Raw genomic sequence first — 19,563 nt, 5'->3', positions numbered from 1 at the left:
ATGCTCATATATCACTATAAGTCATTAGTTTCCTACTAAACGGCTACTGTCCCGCCTAGCTGTTAAAGGGTTTTTTAAATAGCTAGTATACAACTTATAGAGAATTGTACAGCATTTGAACGACTCTTATGCAACTATCAGGCTGTATAACGACTGTATAAGCAGCTTGTGTGCTAGTTGGGTGGTAACCACTACAATCAAAAACCCATAAGAACCAATAATGTCAATAAAAAATATTCAAAACTATTACTTTTAAGTAATTCGAAAGCTTCTCTATTAGTTATATTCAAGTTATCACCAAATTACAATATTAATATAAATAAATAATCCATTCTATGCCACATTAGTTGACCACAAATATATGGCCATAGACACCACTGACCATAATCTTGTCATACATAATCCAAAACAAACTTAAACACCGAAAAACCGTCAATTTATAAAAAACCGATAAATAAATTCTCGTGGGAACATCACTAGTTGTCGATGTCGTATTAGTGATGTCCGCGCATTAATCATTGTCGATAAAAGTCCGGTTAACATGCTAATCTTTGAGAAATATTTAATATGTAATTATGTAATTGAGTTGGTTGCTTACGTTAGTTTACGGTTTAGGGGTCCGTGGTCAAATTAAAAATACTAAATTATTAGAATTAATAATAAGTTTCTTTACCTACTAGTTATTACGTTATTATTATTAACAGTTTATTTACATCTAAACTACTGAAACGTTAAGATAGAAGACCAATTGAGATTGAGAGCAAAATTATTTGACTCTTCGTAAAAAATAATTGAACTTTCTATCCATTCTTTGTATGTTTGTAAAGTCCCATAACTAGTTAGAACACCGAATTCAATAAAAATGTGAAAATTATTTTCAAAAAAATTAAAAACATCATGCTTTTATTCCTTTAAGGAAGAGAAGAGTATTTAATACCCTTAATTATGTATATATTATTTAAGGAGATATGAGAACTCTTGGGAATCGAACCGCCACTAGTAATATGGTGCTATAACTAGCGCAGCATATAAAGTCATTTACGATCCCACTTGACTATATAAGTGTATTTAATCAATATACCTCATAATGATATGATAATGATAGTCAATAATCATCTATAACGAGTTAAACGTAGTCATTGATTAACACAAACATAATCATTTAGTTTTGACACCGATGTTATTTCCAATTTGATTTTTATAAGTTAGTATTGATGCCCAATATTCTCTTCAATTATATTTTTCAGATATATTAGAAAATATAGATTAATTTATCCGTTACCGGGCTTAATTCTGGACTAAAGTTTTTCTTCATAGAATGAAGCTTTCCTAATTCCATTAAGGTATCCATGCCCAGTATTTGGTACTAAGGCACTTTCTGCCCCCAGGTCCTAAGTATCTAGCCTATATATATATATATATATATATATATATATATGGTGCGTAAGCTTCGCTTTGCCCGGTTACTAATAGGTGTGCTTACTCAATATCCCATATGTTTTCATGCCCAAACATATAAAAATCCATGTGATTATTATACCTATTTACTTTCACAAAAGTTTGTAGTCAAAGATTGTGGGACAAACATAAGCTACATAAAATATACGCAAATGTGCATTGAGATTTAATGATACAGAAGTATTACGTCCTTTCATTTCGTAGTTAATACTAAAATAAGTAGTATTATAATCACTAAAAAACATTGATTTAAATCAAAATCATACTTTAAAAAAAATATAACAAAATCGGATTAAAACATTACACACAAATGGAATATAGCAATCTAATATCACTTTCCCATAAGCACCATTACAGCACACATTAAAATACCGTATAAATATCAAATAAACAAACAAACACACATAATATTATATTATAATATCAAATTAAAATCTCAAATGTGTATTTAGCATAATTTATGTCGCTTATGACCGCAGAGGTGTATAAATTGTGCTGACCCTATTAACATTAATAGCGTGAGACTAGAATGCTTATATAAATTTGATTTATTGATCTTGTTTGAATATTTTTGTTTAACAGTTAAGTAGAAGTGTTTAATAGACGTATTGGTATAGGTTTTTTAGGAATAGATAGTTCGAGTTAGATTATTGAAACTGTATTTATAAAATTGCGTATAAGAATTTACAAATTTCTTGATACTATCGACCATAGATAACCGGCTAGCCATCGACAAATTTGGTGCGGAATTCTGGTCTGCACCTTTAGCGGGCATCGTAGCAACTATTTTTGCATACATTTTAAATGTCAAACTCTCGATACTTGATATTACCGATCGGGATTTTCATTTAATATAAAATTATTTTGTAATTCAAGTAAGATATTTTTGTTATAAGATTCATCATGGCTTAGCCTTTCTTCCAAACTATGTTGGAGTCGGCTTCCAGTCTCACCGGATGCAGCTGAATACCAATGTTTTACATGGAGCGACTGCCTATCTGACCTCCGCAACCCAGTTACCTGGGATATAACACGATACCCATCGGTAAGATTGGTTGTCAGACTTTCAAGCTTCTGACTACTGTTAACGACTGTCAAAGATCTTCGAAATTTTGACTTTTTTTTTTTATTAATTTGACTGCCTCCGTGGCGCAGTGGTTTAGGTCGCCACGCCGATACCACTGCAACGGGGGTTCGATTCCCACACGGAGCAATTATTTGTGCGATCCACAAATAATTGCTTCGGGTCTGGTTGTGCTTTGTGTCCGTTGTTTGTATGTTTGTAAAAGTCCCCGCAACACAAGAGCAATTCTTAGTGCGGGAGTTGTCTTTAAAGAAAAAAGAAAAAAAGAAAAAAAAATTGACAGCCGGGACTTTTTGTTATAAGAGTATTTACAGTAAAAGAATATTGGATTCGATTCTAGTTTTAATATTTACTAGGCACATAATTGTCAACTCCTTTTAATCTGATTTGTTATCATGGTACAAAGATATTAAAACTTTTTTTTTGTCTGCTTTCGTGTCCTACAGCCAGACATAAGCCTGTTTCTACCCTCAATTACCAGTCTCAGAAAACAGAAATTACATACACTATCTCACGGCACAGTCCACAATATTCCTCCCTATATCACGTTGAATGTCAGATCGCACCATTTTAGGTGTGGAGCAGATTTAACGACGTCGGAATTTGTATCGCCGATACACATTACATATGATCGCTAGCTTTTTACCTCACTACTTATATTTAATAGGAAATTATTTTGATTAACGTACTGTTTTCTACGTTTATACGAACTCCTTGTTTGGGTAAAGCACAGAATATGTAATGGAATTTCTAAAATGTTTCTCCTCGTGGGCAAATAAGAACAGCCGCACAGATCGATCTTTCAGGTTAAGCTACGTACATACATTTCGAGTTCCTCCTTGTTTTCAAAGACACGTTTAATTGCCCCGGCTGTCAATTTCCAAGATCTTTGACAGTCGTTAACAGTATTCAGAAGCTAGAAAAGTCTAACAACCGAGTATTGTGTAAAGTTCTTTTAATATTTCTTGAAAGATTACAAAGTCCCCAACACGCATTGGACAACATGATGGACTATAGTTTATCCCCTCATGTAAATAAAATCACCATTTTTATATTTCACAATTTACCTTACCCTACCATAAGTATAATATTTCAGAAATTAATACGGCCATAATATCTAGTTGAAAAGGGTGGGCGTTATGATATAAGTTAATTTGTTCTGTGATTTCAACCCCCAGGGGTGAATCCCTAGGGGGTGGTTAGGGGATGAATCTGTGATAGCACGGGGGTTAGTTAGCCAGCTGTGAAAAAGAATGTAATGCTTTCGCACAAGATTATTTTTTCACCATTTTTGCCTCGACTTTGTCTACGTGAAAAGATCTGCTCTGAAGCCCTTTTTCAGTATACGGGAGAGTTTACTTCGTGCTAGTATAGCTTTAGTATTAAGTATAATATATTATTATCATTATTTTATTATACACTTAGTTTTTCCAATCAAATTTGTTTTTTTAAGATAAAAGTATCCACAGGATTTCGTAAAAATCAAAACTTTTATCTACGTGCCATACGTCGTTAATACTTGAAATCATTTAAAAATATTGCTATACTAATCCTCACGACATTACTATTACTTATTCTGTGACGACATGCCACGCTTGTAATAATTAGCTTCTTTGAAAAATCTGCCTTTGTATCATAGTTAGATGCTTACAGGGAAACAAATAATCCGAATTTCTTAGGATTCATGTCTGCCTAGCCCACCAAGGAATGCTGCTAGATTATACCTGTTTTCCAAAAAGATGATATTAAGTTCTAAAATCTTGTTTAACAACTTAATTAACCAACAGATACGTAACCACGTCATAACTCTTAACTAACAACCAATAAAAATAATTAGCAAAACCTTCTATATCTCATCATTTATCACTATTATCAAATCGCTCGCAATTACTAAGGGAAAATTGCTTTGAGAACACATTATTTGAAAACCAACCTTATTACTTTAAACATAAAAAACAAATTCTATTATCGACAACCCTTGTTCTTAAAATAACACTTCAGATACACAAATAATTGAAAATCAACTCTATTCCAATTATATAAAGCTGAAATCCGTTCGCACAATTCTCTATCAGATTTCCACGGTACCAACGCAAGAGGCAAATCGGTTATCTCTTTCCGACCCATTCTGTTTCATATTCCCGTCCTTGTCCCACAGGCTCTATTGATTTTCCCGAGGTGAAACTTCAAGGGATGATATTTGCATACTGCAATATATTGTTATCTCTCGCGAAAAAGATTTTTTTAGTATTCTGTTATAGGCATCACAATTTCTAAGGAAATTTAGTATACGAACCATGTTTTTTTAGATGATAGTACTTTATATATAGAAGTATATTTTTGGCAGTTTTTGTAGGCGATGTAGGTTTTTTTTTCATGTTTTTTAAAGAGGAAAGATAGGTGTTGTTGAAAAGAAATTTGATGGATAGGAATAGATGTTGGTACCAAATTCGGGTTAAGAAAGACTTAACTATCTTTCTATAGAACCGTTTTTTTCAACGGTCTATAAATAGGTAACCTATCTAGATAGTATATTGTAGAATTTGAAGTAAAGATAAGCTTTTATTCTTTTAACAATGTCTTAGTTTATCTCTTTTAATGTCAAATACTTGTTTTATTTTTTAACCCTGTTCTTGATACTTGTGTACAACGATTTTAACGGTTAAAATAACTTTAAATACTTAGACTAGTTATGTAAATCTTTTCTATTTGTGACGGTTCGCTGGATTATGAAAATGTATGAAACTTGCACTCGTAAGCCGTTTCTCCAAAATGGTCACGCTATGTCGATTTATTTCATAACTCATGTTTAATTTGAAATGATTTGAGTGAATCATTATATTAGGTAATTGATATGATTGGTAGACAAATACCATAGTATATAGTATGTTGACGTCCCTCTGAAGTCGAAGAAATCGAATTACTATCGGCAATTTAATCGATTGATATTAATCAACTAATACTTGTCACTACACCGGATTATAGTTGAGTAAAAGTTTCACTAATAATATACTCAAATTAATCGCGAAATATATTTAGTTAAATGCCATAATCTATTTAAATTCAATGTTTATGCTTATTATTCAAACCTGTGTTCGCTAGCAGAAAGAAAGATTAAGTATTTTATCTTTTAGAATATCTCTAGAACTCTGAAGCATATTCATTCTCGATGCTTGACCATTTTTGACAATTAGCAAAACATAATTCACCAGGACTAATGAAACATCAAAAGATAATGCTTACAAACATAATGTCTAAAATTTACTAAAATTTTATGTGAAGCTCGACAATACGACAGTCATTTTGAAATTATCTATTTCATCGAATGAATGCAGATTAAGTAATATACTGTTTATTTCATATTCCTTTTCTATAAAATATTAGCAGACGTCACTATTGGCATTTGATATAAGAGCATCCTCAAATATATAAAAGAAGTTTTAGCAATCATAACGGCCTTAAAGACATCGTTACACAACTGCAAGATTTCATGAGAAAAACATTAAGACAGACAACAGATCGATTGAAACATTTACTACTCAGTACAATAACTACTCCACCCATGTACAAAGCTTAAAGAAAAACCACCAAGAAAATTAAACTTAAGAACCTACCCCTTCAAACCACCCCGTCCAAATTACATAACGATAGACGCATTAAAGTTTAATTGAGTGTAAAATAGCACCCCTATAAATGGAACCACCCACACTTACACATACACACGTTTAACACGTAGTGTTACGCACACAGAGAACGGTGGGCTCTGATTGGTCGAGAGAGTACTCGCACATGGTGTAGCGAATTGTGCTATGCAGATTTGTTTGTACAGGGTGTTGGTATTTTATATCGTAGTATAATTTGAAGGAAAAGCGACACTATTATTTTTTTTTATATTGTTTTTCAACACTATTATTTGCAAGATAAAACAGAATTAACAACAATCGCATGTTCACTGCTTTACCAAAATGTTAACATAACTTAGGCCCGTTTACCAAAACGCTTAAGTGAAAATATCACTTCGGCCTATACTTTTTAGTAAACGATTGGAGTCTAATTGGAGTCGCCTTATTGCCTAGTCGGGCAGGTTACCTCAGGTTCCTTTTGGGAACTTCCTAATAAGAATTGATGCTAAGATCAGTTTTCTCCTTTCAAGAATCAAATCAAGCAATGTGACCTACAGTCGCTTACACGACTGTTTGGACTGCAGAAGCAGATTATCACCCATTTTCCTCTTAACAAATTAAGTGAACACCCTGTAGCGTTCACAGCGGTAATGACACGTTTAACTGTAGCGTACGTCTCGCAGACACCCCCAGTTAGGGGTGGGGGTGCGCGTGCAATACCACGAATGTGTTCCAAGCGAGATTGGACTTTGTTCGAGATGCCCATGTTTGTATTAGATGTTAGCTGTTGATTTAGTATAGTGAATTTGATAATTTAATGGCCTTTATTAGTATAGTAAATTGTAATTGTAGCTAAAAACTAATATTCAAGTTTGTGGTTGTAAAAGTAACACATCTGACGTACAATTTTTTTGTTGAAAGCATTCTCTTAGGAAAAAAATCGCAATAGAAATGTGTTTGTATTGCATTCTCAACTGAAAATTTTCAATTATAACTTTAAACTTTTGCGTTGTTTGCAATTTTGTTATATATTAGAATAGGGAAATTAACGCGAACATTTTGCCTTAAAATGCCTAATGTTTCGGCGCAGGTTGAACTGGCCGTGGTAAAAGGAAGACAGTCAGCCTACAAAATGAAAATTTTCAAGTCATATTTAAAAGTCTTGGAGAGACTAGCAAATGAAACAGGCTATTGACTTTCATCTCTTACTACTACGTTAATGGAAATTGATAGCTATAAACTAGATTATTTACTAATAACTAGATAATTTTAGAGCTTTGTATGCTAGGCATAATCCATTAGTTCTTATTAGGTGTATGTGCAATATTCTGGGTAGCTCTACCAGCAAATCCTCGTTAGTTTGAAAATTATTACATGACAAGCAATGCTTAGCCTGTTTATAAATGAGTAGCCGCATCATGGTATTCGATCGGAAATGGTACCTTTGTAAAAATGAATCCCGTTTGTCGTCAATTTAGTCAGCTCTTTAATACAAATAAGCCCGAAACAAAACTTGTATCTATAGGATTTTGACATCAAAATTGTTATAACCGGGAAAAACCAAATTATCGGTAGGTAGTCCGTACCTTCCATGTTTTTCCAGTTTCCTTTCCTGATTTCTAAAGCATTTTATATGCACGCCGACAATCAGTGAGTCTAGCAATCTTTGACAAGATTAATTCATAGACTAAATAATCATATATTAACATTAATATATTAAACAGCAACCCCACAGAATCTAATCACCACATTAATTATCAAATCATCCAATTACGAGAGTAAACAAGACAAAGGACGGTTACATTCGCCATTTTGTGTTCCCATCGTAAATGCCGGCAGTCGGCGCTTATACTAACAGCCCTGTAATGGGGGACAAATAACGTCCCTCTAACCCCCCTCCCCCGGCACTGGTCCTCCCCCCACCCCTCAAACTCTTGAGATAAGTGCCACCCCCGGGTATAGAGTACTGGTAGAGATAAAACTGTTTGGAGATGAGGATTCTGTTCGTGTGTTTCTTTTTTCGTGATTATAACTGAATCGGTGGTCTAAATCGTATGTGACCGTTCATTACAAGGTTCTATTTACAATTCCTAGGCCTGGTAATGTTTTAAAGACACTCCAAGCGAGGAAATCTACCGGAAATAAAAAATTTTCAGTTTAGTTTAAGCAACATAATCTGCAATACTTGCAATTTGCGAAATATTACTGATACGCGGGTTTGTACTCTTGCCTACACCATCGAAGTTCCATTTAAAGAAAGGGGTTTGGGGTCCATGGGTTCTATGGGAGCTATGGGCCATGGGAGCTCAATGAGAAGTGGTAGCAAAAACTTACAACTACTCTTTTTAAATGCTAATTAAATGACAATGTGGTTGATACACTGATTATGATTGCTATTATTGATTATATACACAAGTAGTGTTATAAGAAATTGAGAATACCGATAATTCAAGATTCGGTGTCAAGGAGAGGGTGCTTTTCTGAAAAACCAACTACTAACTGGTTGATGGTTGTAGATGGGATGAAATAATAAGATAATCCATCCCCTTTTCATCTCAACGGTACATAAGTGGGAGGTATTTGTTAAAGGAGTGCTACTTGCCGGAAATGGGATTGTAAGACGATGGATTGTGTCTCCTGTCTCCTTCTAACGTAGCTGTCTATCTCTCTCTGCCAGCAATATGGATTCGCGAAGTTTTCTTGATGCTGCTCTTAGTTTAAGATTATTTAGTCTGAGTAAATGGTTTCTGTTATGTATTAGCTGTTTTATTTGTACATAATTTGAAGTAGGCCAGCGGGTCTGAAGTCTAGCAACTCTCATATCGAAAGGAAATTTGTTTTTTACAGTAATTCGCCAATTACGGATAGGTAGACGCAGAAAGATTTAAATACCACTTAAACATTGAGCAGTGATAGTAGAGTGGTCATAACATTCGGCTCTCAAGTTTAATAGTCGAAGATTCGTGACCAAAAGAACCTCTTCTACTCTTGTGTCACACTGAACAAGCATTGAGGCCAGTGGCCAACATACATACCAAGAGGGCATGAGGGACTTTGCATGATGTCAGATTTTTGAAATGCCAATAAATTCTAGCATTGCAAAAGAAGAGATTAAGAGCTTTAACTGCAGTTTAAATTCGAAATTCTCTTATCCATTTGCCCTTATCCATCCTAATAAAATGAAATTTAGAATTATTTTTTTCATATCAACTAAGCAATATATTTAAAAAAAATGTCTCATTTGCGGAGAAGACTACTTATACCTTGTTTGTGAGTCTAAAGAGAAAAAGTTAGGAACCACCTACGAATCGAAAAAATAGCTTCAAATCTCTATGGGAAGTAATTCGGTTATCCCAATACAAAATAACCAACTTATTCTTCAATAAGGAAAACAATAAACCAGACCCTACTTTAAAGCTGAATGTTTTTCCCAAAATTCGTCCCGCCCATAAAATCCAATATGGCGGGCCAATAATTGCCTGAACCCAACACTAGGACATAAACTATGTAACACAACACTAGCAATCACTATTTATGTGTTCCAACCAATTTTGTAGTGTTGTACCCGCGACATAATAAATCCTAAAACGATAGATTCCTCCTCTACTGGTTTTGTGCGATTGGGACTGGTGTATACTACCTATTTTTATATTTGCTTGGTGTTATTTTAATAAAAATCTTGTGTAAGGTGTTAAAGAGAAAATAATCAGTAGATTTTGTTTTAACAAATAACAGTAGGTACTACTGCTACTAGATACTCGCACCTATTTAAAATTACGGTTGATCTGTTAGATTTTACAATGTTTACTTAGTCTAGCTTGCATTTTAAAAACAATTCTTTCTCTGATGATCTTACGTCAGACTAATAGTCTTACTACTTTGTACCTACATATGTAGAGTGTCCATAGATTTGAGTCTGTTTTTTGTTTATACAACACAAATTGGTGTGACAATGAAAATACATAAATATACATATTTAATTTTGAATCAAGATTACACACATCTAAAAATGGAAAGATCCTCTTGGAACAATAAGGAACGCACTTTCGCGCCAATTCTATTCAATATGTCGCCCGCAGTAAAAAGAAAATAGACTAGAGAGGAAACTAATAAAAATACGATAGTCCACAATAAAGTGTTTACTATAAAAATGGCTGGTCTTAAAACTGAAATGTCCTAAGGATCTTTTAGGATTACAAAACTTCGAAGAGATTTTCCTTTATTTTTGAAGGTAAGTTTGGTCAATTTGCTTACGTGCTCGTAAACATTTTCTCTTTTTAGTTAGGTAAGTTTTCCATACTTACCATCACCCACCTAAATAAGTTTATTCATGTAATTTCTTTGAGTGGCGTATTTAATAATGAGAACGAAATTAGGTATGTAGTAAATCGCAATGTCTATGTAAACATTTAATGCACACTCACTTAATTTACTACCAATTCATCGAAAAATTATTTCAAACAAACAATTGGTTTTCCCCTCAACATAAACAATATAAAAACAATATACAAGGTAAACAAACAGATCCTATATCGGGCGCTTAAATCCGTTCAGAAACAAAACCCTACTCGATATTTTCAACGGTTCTTGAACGAATATTGCTCCCGGCGGATCGATTCCGAACGAAACGACAAAAGATTTTTGCCTCAAAAAAAAAACAAATTTGAACGCGACCATTTTTGATAGACACGCCAGGGTTGCCAGGCGTATATTGAAATAGTTTGGCGAAATATAGAAATATAGTTTTGGTAAACGTTTTGCTGATAAAATGATATTGAGTTTAGTTGTGAGGATTGGCATTCTCTATGTTGTGAATTGGAATTTGGATAACACACAATTTATTAAAACTATCTACTTATTGCTTACTTTATAAAACTTCTGAACATTCGAGACATATCGGTATCCTGCGACCATTTCCGTAACGTAGTATCAGAGAGCTTAGCTTCAAATTACTTCAAATATTTAATTTCCTAATTGATTTCCAAAACCATATAATAATTGACTCATTCTCACTCAGTCGCTGTCCACTGAAGTGTACCAATAGACTAGTGTCTTATTAAAGAGAAGAATTTCTTCTACGGTACCAGTTTACTACATACAATAAGCATAGCCTTTAAAAAAACAGTGACTAAGAAAGTTTTCTTCCCTATTTTAGACCCTTAAAAGTACATTTTTAAAGCAGCAAGAAACCTAAGTTTGATCTGATATCTTTAATCTAATCAAAATTGATCAGCTGCTTAGTTATAAAAGCGAAACAGACCGACTTCCGTATTTATAATATAAGTATGGAATAGTTTAGTTCAGTACCAAGTTATCCTGGTCCAAAAAGGTCGGATTGCTACGCAAATCTTTCCCGGGCCGTCGTTAGGCAACGAGATTGAAATTTGTTCCGCCACTACACATTTTATTTTATTTCAACAACCTTTTCCGTTTGTTTTAAATATATTTTTAGACCTTTTTGTTGGCAATCGTTTGGGAGATTCGTGTGCGAATTGAATTTGCCGTTATATTACCTTTTGTATGTATTTTGTTTAACCACTTAAATAATGGAAAGGAGCGATGTTGAGGAGTGATAATTTGATTGTATAGAATAAATTTTCAGTCTCTGCATTACCCCGAAAGGAACCAAGTATACCCAAGTGTAAGTTTGTAACTTTTCTTGAAGCAATATTTTTTTTTGATAAATAAATCGTGTATTAACTTCTGTTTGTCAATAACCAAAAGAGTGTTCTTTTATAAGTATACAAAGCCGATTAGATAAAGGAAAGGAAAGATGAAAAAATTACGCATACTTTATAATTTCATGTTACTAGTACCTACTTATAGAAGAATGGTAATAATGCCCTGTAACTCTTTGATGAGTATACTATGTACGTAGGCAGACAGCAGAGAGCAATAATTTCGTATTACTGGATAAATTAACTGTCAAACCGTTACCATTGAATTTAATAGGTAAATGCCATAACCAGCTATGAAAAATGAATTAAATTTTATTCTTTTTCGTTAACCCTTAAAACAAAAGTGTGTAATAGAACGAGTGTTGGTACAGTTTAGATTGACGTGCTATTTACAATGCAGTGGAGAGGATTCGAACATTTGATTGCGTGTGCCTACCGATATAGCCTCTGTACCTCACTGATATACTAGCCAAGGGATAGAAGCGCTTATAGCCAGTTGCACTCACCAGTCGGAACGATCTGTGGGTGCAACTCACTTTGCGGTCATTACATAGATGACCGCAAAGTGTTATTTGAGCTGAGCGTCTCCGTGCTTCGGAGGGTACGCTTATTGTCAATTAAGATAGCAATCGTTAAGCCTTTTAGCACTTGAAAGGAACTGTAATATGAAATCATATATATTTACTTAGTATTCTGTAGAAATCTATACTACAGAAAAATTGTCATACTTATTAGGTCTTTTTTTATGACTCGTTATGAGGCCTTCCCTCTTTTCTTCCAAATACGTCTGTCTTTAGTCACGTTCTCTGCATTTTTTGAGCTGTTTGTCGGCACTGCTCATAACTTACGATCGATATTTTTACGGGAGTAGTTCCTAAAACAATATCCCTATTAAAAATCTGTACAAAAACTCAAAAGATCCGAGTTTCAAGAAGCAATAACTTAATAGTGTCATATTCACACACGAAACTCCAAACTTGCCCGTTCCCGGAACTAATTTGTCGTAACGTATTAAAATATGAATGATGGGACAAAAACACGCGCCCTTCGTAAAAGCAATTTGTATAAGTTATTAATATATTCGTTAAGTGATGTTTTAAAAGTTAATAGTTTGAGTATGAGAGTTAGGGAAGTTATTTTGAGTTTTCGATGAGTGCTAAGTGAAGTTTTTAAAATGATGGGCTCATAAGAGCTTATTATTTGTCTAGGCTTCGATATTATATCATATTTGAAAAGAGTATCTTTGTTTGCTTACTTGTACCTACTAAAGGGACAAAAAAATAATATTTCAGCAAGAGACGTAACTGCAAACAATACTTTTAAAAAATATTCGAAATAATCACTCAACATCTTGTAAAAGAAGCAAACAGTATGTAATACAAGTACGTAGTTATTTGTTATTGTCTATCGCAATAAAATATGACATTTTTTTCGGAAAGCTCCTAATTCCACCAATAATTATAAGGAATCCATAAAAAAATACTTATACGCCTAGTTGACTACCCAGAAACGAAGTTTCGTCTCATTTCTACAAAATTTAACACCGAATTACAGACCCAATAAATTTTAAAACAAAAACTAGGCTCGCTAATCCAAGTTACAGTCATTAAAAAAAATCAACGTCAAAGATTCCCGCTAAATTGACAGCTGTTTCGCGCGGGTGGCCATTTTGAGTTATCCATAGATAATCTCATAATCCAACCTACTTGGATGAACTAATGATCGCAACAAATTATCTTTAACATGTGTTATGAGTTAATCTTGGCAAAAAACGGCACATGCTTAAAATCTGATCTTTTAAGGATTAAAATGATTTTAGTTATGTTACTGGTTTTATTTGACAAAAACTATGAAAGAATACCGCGAGCGTTAAATTATGTATAGGGATTAAAATTAGTATCTTAATCGGTAATATTTATGTCAATTTCTGGTTATAGATAAGCTAGTAGAATTTTCTAAGAAAGGCATTTCAAAGATTTATGAATTGGTATACTAGCATACCCCTTCGTCTCCGCTCTCGTACAAAGTTTCATTCTGTTCTCTGGCTTTCAACTATTTCCATACTCCATCAAAATCGGTTCAGCAGTTTAGTTGTGAATAAGGATGAAAGGCGATGACAGTTGCCGTTAATATAGGTAAAGAAAATTTCCCTGAATCTTGTCCCCATGATGCAAACTTAACCAGTAATTACTGTACCAAATTGTATCTTAAAAAAGAGTACGTACCTACATGAACCTTAATTTCTCATTACATCCTTCATTTAATTTAGCATACAAAAGATCACTCAATTATGATGATGAAAATAATACAGAACGCCTGAGCGACTTTGCGAGAAAAAAAATACTGCAGAGTAAAAAGCTACCGTAGTTTATTTAATAATGCGTAATTGTAGACTTTTATAAACTAAAATTGCATCTTTATTTCCAATGAACTACCACAAAAAACTAAACCTATCAGCAAACCAATATATTCCGTCGTCGTTATATCCGAATAAATATCACTCAAAGCCCAAATTAGTTTGAAAAAACCTCTCATTTGAGTAAAATCTATTTTTGTTACGGGAAACACATTAAATTTGACAGAATGATAAGGACAAACAATAATTGTTTTAATGACAACACTGAACAACTGATAAATCGGTGCGCGCGAAGAGAATGAATGTAAAAAAAAAACTTTCGAAAAAAGAATCGACGATTGTTAGGAAACACTCTTGGAGTTTTTGTAATGCCCTATTTTGAACACTTTTTTTGGTGTTGATGTGTGTAAAATGTAACGGGAATACGTATGTGTGGAATTTCTTGAATCTGTAAACGTAAGCTTGTCGATTGTCTCTTTTTGCTGGAATAAAGATTGATAACTTTTTTGCAATTGTTCTCGCTTATTATAAATTTAACTTATATGGGGATTATAAATACAGTTTAAAGAGATTTGTTGTACAAAAAGTCATAATTTAATGTTGTACCGTTGACAAACTGTGTAAAATCGTATGCTAGCAGCATACAATATTCCAAATACCTACATACTTTTCTTTTTTTCGTATTTATGTTTGACTTAAGAATGCGCGGGAAATCATTTTGGCGAAAGATTAACACTTCCGTTATGTTTTTTATTAATCCCAAACTGTAAGGAATGTATGTAAATCAAAATTTAATAACATGAATCAATCATATTCGTAAATTTTTAACATTCAATTGTTTTTATCGTGTAAATATTTTAATGGAAATTCCGCTGAGCGCAAGTTTGTTTTTTTGTCAAAAATATTGATTTATATTATACACTCATAATGTATAGTAAATAAATAAAGGTTAAAATAATATACACGATCAAGATAATGGGATAAAAGGAATTTTAGGAATGTATAATCGCCTTTCTCTTGGAAAAAGATTATTATTTATTGTTTAGTAGCGAACGGAAGTGTCGGATATCTATGGTATCTACATTTTTTATACCTTCTGTTAGTTTTGGACATTCCTCAAATACGGTTATTGAAGTTTCATGCATAATAGTTTTTTCTTTAGAAAATGTTAGTGTCCCACTGCAAAGGTCATTATTTTAAACGAATATTAATTGTTGTTCAATTAAATAGTCATAATAATTATAACAGTCAGACAGCGAAGTCTTGGTGATTTTGTTCCCGTTTTATCATTTGGTTACGGAACCTTAAATCATCATCAAACATCTATACTAATATTATAAAGCTGAAGAGTTTGTTTGTTTGTTTGAACGCGCTAATCTCAGGAACTACTGGTCCGATTTGAAAAAATATTTCAGTGTTAGATAGTTCATTTATCGCGGAAGGCTATAGGCTATACATCACCACGCTACGACCAATAGGAGCAGAGTAGCAATAAAAAATGTAACAAAAACGGGGAAAATCTTGACCCATTCTCTTTTATGTGACGCAAGCGAAGTTGCGCGAGTCAGCTAGTCTTTCGGTAAAATCAGATCTTCTCATAATTTGAGTTATTTTATTTTTCCTTTACGAAGACATACGTTTAGTATAGCATACGTTTAAATGGAATTCCTACATCAAAGATATCAAGAAACAGCCCGGACGTATGTAATTTAAAAATAATCTCTAATGCATTGTTCAAGTTCAATAAAAGTGTGAAAATTATACATTTCCTAATGGCGGTCGGCTCATAAATACGGAGTAAGAACAAATCGTCATAACAACACTAAAATATGATTATAAAAAAGCAATAAACGTGTAACGGAAACTAAATATAAATGCATTAGTTTATTAGTCAGTGTGGTACATATACCGACACAAGTGATTAGAAATTATAAAACTATAATATATAAGTTCAAACTTCAAAATGTTCAGATTGCTAATATATTAAAGCAGGGGTTCCCAACCTTTTCTTAGTCCGGGACCAGTTTTATATTATTCTTGTTAACAGGGACCACTATGTAAGTAAATTAAAAATAAAGTGTAATAATCATCCTGAAAAATTTGTAATTTTAGAATCATTCGCGGACTATATTTTGAGTTCCACGGACCACTGGTGATCCGCAGACCACAGGTTGGGAACCACTGTTATATAGGAATTAAATTAAACTTACCTACTTCCTAGGATTGCTTGCGCGTTGCGCTGATCGACGTTGCATGATTTCGTTTGCGTAGAAAGATTGTTTGGCTGTAAAAATAAAAACTGTGTATTAATCTAGGTTTTCTCACGATATTTTCCTTAACCGTTTCACAAAGTGATAATTATATCTAATAGGTACACACATAACTTCGAGAAGTCATTGGTGGGTTGCCTCGGGATCGAACCTGCAGCCACTTGCGTGGTAGGTACCAATTTATACCACTCGGCTATCACCGCTCCATGCTAGTAGGACTAGGATATAAAGATATTCATTAACATTTCATAACATCTTGCTCAACGTCTTTTCAGCCCTTCCGAGTCATCAAGTGTAATAAACAAAAACTTACATTTCAATTTTACGGTAAATGATACATCATTTTTTACAAACAGCTCGCGGCCAAGGAATTGTGTTATTCATACAGCATGGCGAGTAATTAGTAACTAATGTTTTATGCAAACGAATGCAGTAATGGCGTTATAATTGACTATTTGTCTGTTTCTTGTGAGTTTTTCAGTTGAACAATAGATGACAGGTAATTAGAGTTTTACGCACTGGGTGGTAAATTACTTGTTTAAATGAAGATCTAGATTTGCGTGAAATGATTTCCCGGTTAGGGTATTTTATGCGTAAATTCATCGTTTGCGTTAATATCTATAAATACTCATAAACTTTTCATAAATGCGATAGTTTGTACGAATTCATGTGGAGTTTTGTTACAGCTATACATGAAAATAAAATAACGTATTTTGATTGAAGTTTAGCACACATATAATTTGTAATTTGGATTGCCAAATAAGAACGCCCGTTACTTCACCATTGAAATACCCTTAAGATTTTCTTCATTATTTCTATACCTTATCTATCGGGTAATTTATGCGAAACTACTACCATATACTTTAGGACTTACTTAAGACTTTACCTACATCTTCCAAAGCGTATAAATTCGTGGGCAGAAGCTAAAAATAGTCATCAAAATTAAAATATTCTCGTAAGCGTTTTGTTCTCGCTTGTACATCTGTCATCAGCAGAGATAAGTGCGCGAACACGTTCGGAAACGTTTTAGCGAAACGTTAATATAACGTAGACGCGCCGATATTAACTCTACAGCGATGATGGACGGTCTGACGAGTGGGATACCAGATCAAATATTGTCTAATTACTTTAAATATTTAATTTATCATAAAAATTGTGTGTTTTGATAAGTATTCGTGGAGATTACTGAATTTGGAGAACAATATTTCATTGAATTCTACACACCACTTGGAAATAATTGTCGCTTGTTCTAACGTTGAAGGAAGACATCGGCATCGTCATGAAATCTTGCATGCCTAAAAGTTATATAACCCAGTTTATGAGGCCTGACACTTTTTTAATTCCGAGAGGAGACCCTACCCTAGCAGTGGAACAGTTACAGTACCTAACTGGTTAAAATTATTATTAAATACTGTTTATTTTGATTTTTTTTTTTAATTAAAGATTTGAGAACGTTTGAATTTTGTAGTATTTCCGCAAAAACTATTGAATAGATTTCAATGGGATTTGGCACATAGAAAGTTTATAACGTGGATCAACACAGAGAACATTTTTAAGACCCCAAGACATTATTCATGAAAAAGTTAGAAGGAAAAAATACTACGCACTTTATGTCTCAGGTGCAAAGGTGTCAGAGCCTATAAAAAAATTGCATAATATAGTCGTTACGCAATTATAATTACACATCAAAATGACATTAAAAAAAGACCAGGCTGATGATTGAATTAAAAAAAAAACTATTTTTTACTTAGCAACCCAGTGACTTGGAATTATGGCGCGAACAGATCACCCGTTGACAGCTTTATAGTCAACCATTTTGTAGTCCATTTAGTAAACGTAGATAAATATTTATCTGGCCAATAACGTTCTTGTTGACTAGTTGCGTTTATTTTAGTTGCTGAGAGCTCTTCAATCGGATGTTTGGTACAATGAGGTTAGATTGTTAATGTAACAAATAGTTACAACCGATGGATGCCATTTTGAAAAAATATTTGCGTATTTTAAAATAAATGAATGTTGAGCTATGTTTTTGTTTTTTATTTGTCATATGTTCCTTTGATCCAAATATTTGTGTATCTAATAGCAGTTGAGTTTTTGAAAACATAACTACCCGCATTTCTTCCTTTAGACTTTACTTACAGGAAAGAGCAAGTAGGTTCTATTTGTTCACCCATTAAAAAGAACCTACTGCTTGCTACGAGATTAAAACCTACGACTCCCGTGATCTAAGTAAGAAAAGCTATTAGGGACTCAAGTATAGTTCTTTATTTAATAGAAGATATATTACAATTTGATATTTTTAACAACTAAACTAAACTAGAAATAATTTAAAAAAAACAAAATATTTACAATTATACAATAATATTTACAATATAAAATATGGATACAAAAGGAGTGCGTCACGCGTCGTAGAATTTCTCCTCACCATCGTCGACTGGTAACGTACCCAGAATGCTGACAGCATTGCCACGTTGGATGGCAATGCTAATTCTTTGACCAAAGTAAAGGCCAGCATTCTGGTCACGCGTAGCATCGACGAGACGCTTCGCAATCTCTCGGTAGAGACTACGAGCACTCGGGCCCCACGGTCCTAAGATTTCAACCCCAAACGGCACAAATACGTAATTACCAATAATGTTACTATATTTGCGCCGCTTGAGGTTTTCTGCTGATGCGGCAGCAGCGCCCGCAATGCCCACCGTACCTGGAATATGGGAAGCCCATACTCCAAGGCAACAACGACATACCGTCCGGCCTCTTCCCATCGTCGCGCGCCAGCCCATTGGGTTCTAATAGAGCTGGAACACCCGCGGTGGCAAGAGACCGGCGAATTATGTCTTTGAGGTGGGCGTGACGCGGGAAACGACCCGCACTCTTATTACACGATAGACCATGGTGCCCGAGCTCGCCGACAGCTTCCCCGCAGTGACAACGATGCGGAGAAACACACGAGGCTCCTAAACGAAGACATGTGGCGATGCGGAACGTGGTATCATCGAGCATGGTACCAACGTTAAATGAAGGGAGAGCCTGAAGCCAAAGCCCCGATTCCCATTCTCCCACAGCCAGAAGGCGAGCACGCTCAGCAGAAATG

The sequence above is a fragment of the Anticarsia gemmatalis genome, chromosome 24, assembly GCF_050436995.1.
Source record: "Anticarsia gemmatalis isolate Benzon Research Colony breed Stoneville strain chromosome 24, ilAntGemm2 primary, whole genome shotgun sequence".
Taxonomy (NCBI): domain Eukaryota; kingdom Metazoa; phylum Arthropoda; class Insecta; order Lepidoptera; family Erebidae; genus Anticarsia; species Anticarsia gemmatalis.
The sequence above is the reverse complement of the archived record's forward strand: the minus strand, read 5'-3'. Positions refer to the sequence as shown.